The sequence below is a fragment of the Lactuca virosa genome, chromosome 5, assembly GCF_052849685.1.
Source record: "Lactuca virosa cultivar CGN04683 chromosome 5, Lactuca_virosa_CGN04683_v6, whole genome shotgun sequence".
Lineage (NCBI taxonomy): Eukaryota > Viridiplantae > Streptophyta > Magnoliopsida > Asterales > Asteraceae > Lactuca > Lactuca virosa.
This window is the reverse complement of record NC_136430.1, coordinates 24765477-24775974: the sequence shown is the minus strand read 5'-3', so window position 1 is coordinate 24775974 and position 10498 is coordinate 24765477. Positions and strand designations below refer to the sequence as shown.

The following is a 10498-nucleotide window of genomic DNA, read 5'->3' as shown; positions in this document are numbered from 1 at the left end:
GTTAAAAAGTTAAAAGCATTTTTAATAAGCTTAGCCAAACACCCTCCTAATCCCTCATTTAATCATATTCCTTCTGCAACCAACCCATCTGCCCCTCCAGATCCTTCCAGTTACTGTGGGAATTGCATCGAATTATGTTGCACAAAATACATGAATTTTCTCTTTGGCATCCCCATGAATGTGTATGATGTTTTTGTGTGGAACTGCTAAAAACAATTTGGTCAATTGGTTTATCAAAAATGGCTTCTTTAACTCCATGATGATTTCCTGAAATCATATCATGGTTGAATGGACTGATTCATATTATGTAGAGTTGTAGACTGCATTATTATCATCTGATGTTAAACCTTTTTTTTTTGTTACTTTGTGTTGGTTTTGTAACAAACAGATTCATAAGAAAAGTCCAAAAATGCTACAAAACGTACCTCACCAGATGATACAATCTCCCGCTAGGCTAGGCCTCCCAAACCCTAATTCACCATCTTTACAAACCCCAGCCCCTCCAAAATTCACCTCACAAATCCCACAATCACACCCACCTAACCTCCACCCAAATCTACAAACAACCCCCACCTCCCTAACCCTACTCCCCCTCCTTCCACCTCTACAAAGAGCCCAATCAATCCTCTTAAGAATGTCATCCCTCACAACAAAACTCTTCGATGTCTCCCCAAACCAAACCCAATGGCTTACCACATTTCGTGGTTCATTTCCCACATTCCTTTCCACCCAAACCCAAGCCCCAACCGATTCCATTCCCACCACCACAAAAGAAATCATTTCCCTCTTTACAACCCTCCAATCCCAACTCTTTGAATCCGTAACCGAACTCCAAGAAATCCTCGACCTTCAAGACGCCAAACAAAAAATAACCCGTGAAATCCGATCCAAAGATTCCGCAATTCTCACGTTTGCTAACAAACTTAAAGAATCCGAACGTGTTCTCGACATGTTAGTCGATGATTACTCCGATTATCGCCGTTTAAAAAGATCCAAAGTTGAAGAAAGTGAAGAGGATTCAAATACAACAACAGTTGCCACACATTTAAACTTAAACGATATTTTATCCTACGCACATAGAATAAGTTACACGACGTTTGCTCCGCCTGAGTTTGGGGCTGAGACAGCCCCCCTGCGGGGGGCTTTGCCCCCCGCACCTCAGGAGGAGCAGATGCGTGCTTCTCAGTTGTACTTATTTGCTGACATGGACGTGGGATTACCGAAATCCGATAAGGAGAAATTTACGATTGAGCCCTTGGCTGAAAATGTGTTGGAGGGTAATTTGGTTGGGAATATGGCGATTAAGGATATGCTTCCCACGAATATTGTGGTGCCGTCTGGGTGGAAGTCGGGGATGCCGGTGCAGTTGCCGACGGATCTACCGATTCTTCCACCGGCTGGATGGAAGCCGGGGGACCCGGTGGCTTTGCCACCGTTAGATTCAGTTGCTGTTGCTCCTAGGATGGAGGAGCAACAGCAACCGGTTCATGTTCCTGGGTTTGGGAAGGGACCACAACTGATACAGGTTCGACATGTACAGCTTGATATTAATGATGATAGTGATACTGAGTATAGTAGCGATGATAGTTCTGATGATGAAGATTGATATCCACCTTGTAGTTTGTTTCAGTCAGTGTCAAGTTTAGGTTTTTCTTCTTAAAAATGCTCATTGTATGTAATAATGTATCAAGAATGTGTGTTTTGTTGGTTGGTTGGATGGAATGGAATGGATCTTTGAGTGTACATATTTAATGTTTATAGGATCTTTGAGACATAAAAATTTGAAAAAGAACAGTTGATGTTGGATAAAAATTGTGATTATTTTTAAGCTTTTCTTAACACAGTAAGTATATACGTGAAGCATACATGAAATCATTTCCAGTCTTACTCAAACTCGGTTCAGTTTTCGTCAATGTGATTGAGATACATGATATGTAAGGTAATCGAACATCAATATTTGGTATTCGCATAGTCCATAAAAAACCAATAAAATTACACTAATTAAAACAATTTTACACAAATATATACCTGCAGTTCATTTTAAATAAGATTAACGAACATCAATAGGCACAAATTTGCAAACCATTCTTCTTTGATATAATATTGCTCTTTAAAAGCATACAAATTTGCAAATTCCTAGCATTGGTTGAAGCTATATGATTATTCCATGTTTAATTGAGATTATCCCGCTTGAACATTTCTTTGATTCAAAATGATGAGTTGATATTAGTAATTACTCATAAGCAAAAAAATATAAAAAGAAAGAAATTAAAAAGTAGATTTGTTACTGCTTACCGATTTTTCAGGTTAACTTTTGCTATAGTTGGTAAAACTGTAACTAAGTTGCTATTATAAGGTAAAAATTTAAAACATGTTGTGTGTAGTGTGTACGTTACTATTTGGTGCAATTTGAATGAGTAAATTATAAAAAGAACAATGTTTTTATTAAATACTTCAAAATACACGTTTCATAGGAAAAAAATCATCAACTGCGTCTTTTACCGATCTACTTTGCATTCACCATTGACCGTAAAGAATTACCATACACTCGCGAACGTATGAAGACCAATCTCCGACTATCTTTACTTGAATAATCAGAGAGAAAGTAATGGTAATAATATTGACCGTAAAAAATTACCGATCTAATTTGCATTCACCATTGACCGTAAAGAATTACCATAGAAGTTTCAAACAATCAGTTTATGCACAAATATAAATACATAATTACATCTAAGAATTACCATAGAAGTTTCAAACAATCAGTTTATGCACAAATATAAATACATAATTACATCTAAGAATTACCATAGAAGTTTCAAACAATCATTTAAAAATTAATACACCTTTGATTTTGACCCAAAATCCTTATCCATTTTGTGTATTTAAGTTAGTTTTAAGAAAATGTAGTTACAGTGTACTACATTTTAAACAATAAAAAAAACCGTTTAAAGTTTAGATTACAAACCGTTTAAAGTTTAAACAATCAAAATCCTTATCCATTTTGTGTATTTAGGTTACAAACCGTTTAAAGTTTAAACTATCAAAAAAACCGGAGCTCAAATTGTGATTTTAATCGACAAAACTTGAATTTGATGTTTTTCTTAGAAATTGTGCATTTTTTTTTTGAAAGAAGGGTCTCTCTAACAAAGATGTCCAGTTTAGTTTAGTTTAACCATATTAAAACTTGCATTTTGTAAACGTGTTTTGGCTTTAATCCATAAGTATATATTTATACCATTTTTTCATCTATAACAAGTTCTAACTTGATTCTTGTAAATATTATATAATATTCAGTTACTATATATATATATATATATATATATATATATATATATATATATATATATATATATATATATATATATATAGGTTTAGGTACTATGGAAAACAAAAAACCTTAAAAATGCATAAAAATGCATAAAAAAATACTTAGAGATCACAAAACTTTTTTTTGAATTTTTTTTATAAAAAATCGCAGTTTTTTATTAAAATTCGCTGAAAAAAAAAATAAAAATCATTTTTTTTATAAAAAAAAAGGTTTTTTTTTCAAATTTTTTTTTCAGCGAATTTCTTTAAAAACCTGCGATTTTTTCATAAAAAATGTCAAAAAAAAGTTTTGTGATCTCTAGGTATTTTTTTATGCATTTTTATGATTTTTTGGGTTTTTTAGGGTTTTTTGTTTTCCAAATAACCCTTCCCTATATATATATATATATATATATATATATATATATATATATATATATATATATATATATATATATATATATAGGGTTGAGATCGGTTGAGAACTCATATTTTCCCTAGAACCCGAGAACTAAAAGTTGAGCATTGGATCAAAAGTAATTCATTAAGGACATAGTCGTCATCTTACCAATCTTATTTAATGTTTAAATTTTTTTATATTATTTAATATATTAATATAAATGTCTAAAAATTTACATCATAAATCAAATTTTCAGATTTTTTTAAATATAGTATTTTTCGTTTTTTTTTAAATACAGATTTTTAATTTTTTATAGAAAACATGAATTTTTGAAAAAAAAAATTGAAAAAAATATTTTGAAAAACTGCATTTTTTTCAAAAAAAACTGCAAGTTTTTTAAAAAAAATTACATTTTTTTCAAAAAAAAACTGCATATAAAAAAAAGCTACAAATTTTTCAAAAAAAGTGCATTTTTTTTAAAAAGTAAATTTTAGGTGCATATATGCATATTTTTTCAAATGCATATATTTCTTTTTCTTATACTATAATATTCGTAAGTAAATCACAAAAGATCTCATTTTTATTAATTAATCTATAAACATAATAGTACAAGTATTTTATTCGATACAAAATAAAATATAAAAAATAAAAAATGCTATAAATTTCAAAGCGTTTTCATGTCTTCGTGTCAATATTTCCTTATTTTCTTTAATTTATCATTTTTCACCTCTTCAATATTCACCACAATTTCTTTCAAATCTACAAGAAAATTTAAAAAAAATGATTGATGCAAAAACACTCACAAAAATACATATGTGATTTACATATGAATCACAAATGATTCACATATGAATTACATGTGATTTATATGTGAATTAACTAATTGATGCAAAAACACTCACAAAAATACATATGTGATTTTCATGTGATTAACATATGAATCACATGCGATTCACATATGAATCACATTTACATACGACATCATATATAAATCACATGTAAATCAAATGTGAATCACATGTAATTCATATGTGAATCACTTGTGATTTACTTATGAATTTCATGTGATTCATATGTAAATTACATATGAATCACATGTAACTCATATGTAAATTACATATGAATCACATGTAACTCATATGTGATTCACTTGTGATTTACATATGAATTACATGTGAATCACATGTAATTTATATGTGAATCACTTGTGAATTAAATGTGATTAATATGTAAATTACATATGAATCACATGTAACTCATACGTAATTCACTTGTGATTTACATGTGAATCACATGTAATTCATAAGTGATTCACTTGTGATTTACATGTGAATCACAAGTGAATCATATGTGAATTACATGTGAATCATATATGAATTACTTGTAATTCATATGTGAATTACATGTGAATCATATATGAATTACTTGAAATTCATATGTGATTCACTTGTGATTTACATGTGAATCACATGTAATTCATATGTGAATCACATGTAATTCATATGTAATTCACTTGTGATTTACATGTGAATCACGTGTAATTTATATGTGAATTACATGTGAATCACATGTAATTCATATGTGATTCACTTGTAATTCATATGTGATTCACTTGTGATTTACATGTGAATCACATGTAAGTCATATGTGATTTACATGTGAATCGCATGTAATTCATATGTGATTTACATGTGAATTACATGTGAATCACATGTAATTCATATGTCATTCACTTGTGATTGTTTTTTTTATACCATTTGCATCACAAAAATCTTTACCACATAAAACTAAAGATGAAAGGTTAGGATCAGCAGCAATAAGTCCCTCTTCTACTTTATTTCCAAGACTAATGGCATCCAGACCACTCAACCTGAAAAAGGTCAAAACATTATCTAACAAGAGTTAGTACTTAACAGATCTAAGTTCTTCACAATATCACACAGAATTCAGAACCAGATTAGCCAATCATGACAGCTAATTAACTAAATCACACCAATAAAAACATATATTTGTTCATTATGAGAACCAGATTAACCACTGCACTATACTTTTATATGAATCAAATATGCATTAGTATATTTATGATTCACATTAAATTCATCACTGCCAACACATAAATAATAGGGATCCATTTAGAAAAATAGGACCTATTCTTTTTCAAACTCAAAAATAAAGCACCAATAACATATGTTAAATTTGTTGAAAACTTGCATTCTTCCAGAGAACGGAGTAGCAATTGATGGTTTGAAGCTGTTGTTCCATAAAAGCAGAGTTGATTTAATATACATAAGAGTTTCCATGTGAAAAAGTCATAACAGAAGTTCTTTGAAGTGTAACCTATTCTTTTTCAAACTCAAAAATAAAGCACCAATATTTTCTAGCATTAATATTTTTGTTTAGAAATCACATTATATTGTTCTACACAAACTTACAAATATATCAATTACTTTTTGTATTTTCAAACTGAATTTTTTTGTTTGAATGAATCATCTGAATAATCAAGTTACTGTTTGATCATTTTGTTGAAATTATATTTTTAATACAATTGATTGTCCTTTGAGTTTGACTACGTGCCTCCATTCGATAATTATTTTGAATGCAAATTTTGGATAACAAATAATAAAATCTATGAAATATTCAGAGAAGGTTGAAATAAAAAAAATGATATAGAATCTTAAATTATAGATATAAAATAATATAAATTATAAATTTTTTAAATGAAAAGAGTAAATTGCAAATTTGTTAAAAACTACATGTTTTATTCAAGTTTTGATTTTGTTGCAAATTGTGTCATCCATGTTTCATTTTGTTGCGTGTAGAATCTTTGGATCACTAAATCTAAGTATCTAACAAGTCGATTTTTAGTTCTTTTTGTTACCATGACCATTTTGACTTTAAATTGAACCCGAGAAAAAAAATATAACACACGAAGTTGTAATTTACTCATAATTTACTTATTGAACTTTGTATATTATAACATAAATTATTTTACATATTATGAGTATTGTCTCACATCACACGGAAAATTATGTGCAAAAAAATCTCGATAGATATATTTCACTGAATATAACTGAGTTTTCATAACGTCAAATATTTGATAGTTTATTTGTTTGAAGGCTTTTTTATATTATTTTTAGAAGAGTAAATTACATTTTTGGTACCCCAATATAAGTGTTTTATACAAATTGTTAAAAAAAAATCATCTTGCAATTTTGGTTTTTATTTGAGATTTTTTAACGTCTTTGACCTATGTTCCAAAAGAGATTGTATTTTTTGGATCAAAATTGCAAAAAAAAGATAATAATAATAATTAAATAAAAAAAATAAAAAATTATATGCAAGGACGACATTTTATTTGGAACATGAACAAAAAAAGTTGTAAGGATCTCGTCGAAATTGTAAGAAAATTCTTTTAGGACCAAAATTACAAAAAAGAAAAATAATAATAAAAAAATAAAAAAAGTCAACTATATTAGGGAAAAAATGTAATTACCTTTAAAAAAAAATATATGAGTTGTTTTAAGAATGGAATTTTACATTTTAAACGTAGAGAAATCTCCACAAAAATCTTAATATTTTATCCTAATTTACGAAAAAATCACAAACTAAAATTTGTTTACGAAAAAACATGAATTATTAGTAAAAATGACGATTTGACCAATTTTTCCCGATTTACCGGTTTCATTACTTACTCGATGCTATTAAAGTTCCATTATTTTACTATATATATATATATATATATATATATATATATATATATATATATATATATATATATATATATATATATACTAAACGAATGCCCGCGCGTTGCGTGGATATAAAAAAATATTTTATATTAAAAATAACTAAATCATTGTTATTAACAAATAAATAATAATTTCATAAAAAATATAAAAAATGATTTTTAGTATTGTTATTATGTTGAACTATATTATAAGAGATAAGGTTGGAACTTGAAGTTGTTTTGCATATACAAAGTTATATGATTAAAATAGAAAAAAAAATTAAAAATAAATAAATCGTTATTGTTATCTATTAAATAATAATTTCATATTAAATTAAAACGTTTATATTAAATATTATCATTATGTAGAAAATACGATAATAGAGACATCTTTTTATCTATCTAAAATTTTATCATTCTGTACAACATATGATAATAGAGAACTTTTTATCTTAAATAGTAAAAAAAATATTTTGTATCATAAATATTACCATAATTATGTAGAACATATGATAATAGTGACGTCTTTTATAAGGTTAAAACTTTAAATTGTATTACATACAGAGTTGTAAAACTTGGCTAACACAACCAAATACTCGGCATGTTACTTAAACTCGGCCTCCAATGGAAGCGAGTTTGCCTAACCCATCCAGAAGACACTCGGATCCTTATTAAACTCGATCAAAATCTAAAAAATACGGTCCAAAATCATTTTCGAAATTCTGAAATTTAATTGGTCACTTGTCGACAAAGACAATCTCACCAAAGAATACACTCAACGTCCTACAAAGTTAGATGCAAGGAAGATCTCATGGCTTAGTCTCTTTGAAATATTTCACAACCTTTCCTATTTATAGAGGAGAATACATTCTCTTGTTTACTCTCATAATCAATGTGGGATGAAGACATTTTAATTAAACTCATTTCTTTATTTGTCAATAATTTCATTTTGTTAAATAAAATATTAAATAATAAAAATAAAACGTTATCCAGAAAATTTATTGTTCAATAGTTCCACTTTTCAGTAATCTCGTAAATTGCTATAAAAAATTAAGTTTTTATTGAATAACTTTTTGTTAAATCCTAAAATCATAAATTCAGTTAGGTACTTAATATAGAAAGTTTGTTTATATGTATTTTCATGATTCAAAATGTCATTATAAAATGAATCATTTATAAAATATAATCGAGTATATATTTCGTGCTTTTGAATCAAAGTGATTTTTCAAACAATTATAATTTTATGTTTAGGTAGATTTTTTTATATTTATATAACATTATGTAACTTATAATATTATTATAAACAATTTGAATAATCATGAGAGTTTCAAATGTATGTGGTGAAAGGAAAATGCTTCATTTATCGGTCCAAATTGATCAAACTCGGACCGATTCAGCTTAATATACCAAACTACATAACATTTTTTCTATTAAAACCCGGTTTGTATATATTTTGTGTTTTTGAATCAAATTTATTTTTCAAACAATTATAATTTTATGTTTAGGTAACTTATTTATAATATTATTAGAAACAATTTGAAAAATCATGGGAGTTTCAAATGTATGTGCTGAAAGGAAAATGCTTCCTTTATCGGTCCAAATTGATCAAACTCAGACCGATTCAACTCAATATATCAAACTACATAACGGTTTTTTAACTGAAACTCAGTTTGAACCTAAAAAAATCTTGTTCAAAACCATTTTCGGGATTCTAAAACTTAAATGGACAGTTGCCAATAAAGACAATCTCACCAAAGAATACCCTCAACATCCTAAAAAGGTAGGCATAAGGAAGTTCTCATGGTTTGGTCCCTTTGAAACATTTCACAACCTTTCCTATTTATAGAAGAGGAAACGTTCTCTTGTTTACTCTCACCATCGATGTGGGATGAAGACATTGTAATAAAACACGTTTTCTTGTTTATAAAACATTATTCAACTTATTTAGTAAAACATCATTTCTCTTGTTTACCCTTTCTTTATTGTTCAATAGTTCTATTTTTCTATAATCTCGTAAGTTGCTATCCAAAAAAGTAAGTTTTTATTGAATAACTTTTTGTTCAATTCTAAAATCATAAATTCAGTTAGGTATTTAATATAGAAAGTTTGTTTATATGTATTTTCAAGATTCAAAAGTTCATTATAAAAAGAATTCATTTATAAAATACAATCTGCGTATATATTTCGTGCTTTTGATCAAATCGAATTTTCAAACAATTATAATTTTATGTTTAGGTAGATGTTTTTTATATTTATATAACATTATGTAACTTTTTTAAAATATCATTGGAAACAATTTGAAAAATCATGGGAGTTTCAAATGTATGTAGTGAAAAGAAAATGCTTCTTTTATGGTCCAAATAGATCAAACTCGGACCGAGTCAACTAAATATACCAAACTACATATTTTTTTTTGTAGTGAAACCCGGTTTGTATATATTTCGTGCTTTTAAATCAAAGTGATTTTTCAAACAGTTATAATTTTAGGTTTAGGTAGATGCTTTTTTATATTTATATAAAATTATGTAACTTATTTATAATATTATTAGAAATAATTTGAAAAATCATGGGAGTTTCAAATGTTTGTTGTGAAAGGAAAATGATTCCTTTATCGGTCCAAATTGATCCAGCTCCGGTTCAACTCAATATACCCAACTACATAATTTTTTTTCTAACTGAAACACGGTTTAAACCTGAAAAAATTCGGTTCAAAACCATTTTTGGAATTCTAAAAGTTAACCAGACACTTGCCAATATAGACAATCTCACCAAATAATACCTTCAAAATCCTACAAAGGTAGGCATGAGGAAGTTCTCATGGTTTGGTCCCTTTGAAACATTTCACAACCTTTCCTATTTATAGAAGAGGAAACATTCTCTTATTTACTCTCACCATCGATGTGGGATGAAGACATTGTAATAAAACACCCTTTCTTGTTTATAGAGCATTATTTAACTTATTTATAATATTATTGTAAAGAAATTGAAAAGTCATGGGAGTTTCAAATGAATGTGGTGAAAGGAAGTTAAAAAAGGGGGTTTCAAATGCATGAGATTCAAGAAAA

The 10498-nt window shown here is 27.9% G+C and overlaps 1 pseudogene; it reads left to right on the top strand.

The window, feature by feature from the left end:
• Positions 1-389: 389 nt before the first annotated feature.
• LOC145116410 (mediator of RNA polymerase II transcription subunit 4 pseudogene) lies at positions 390-1745 on the top strand (annotated as a pseudogene).
• Positions 1746-10498: the final 8753 nt, after the last annotated feature.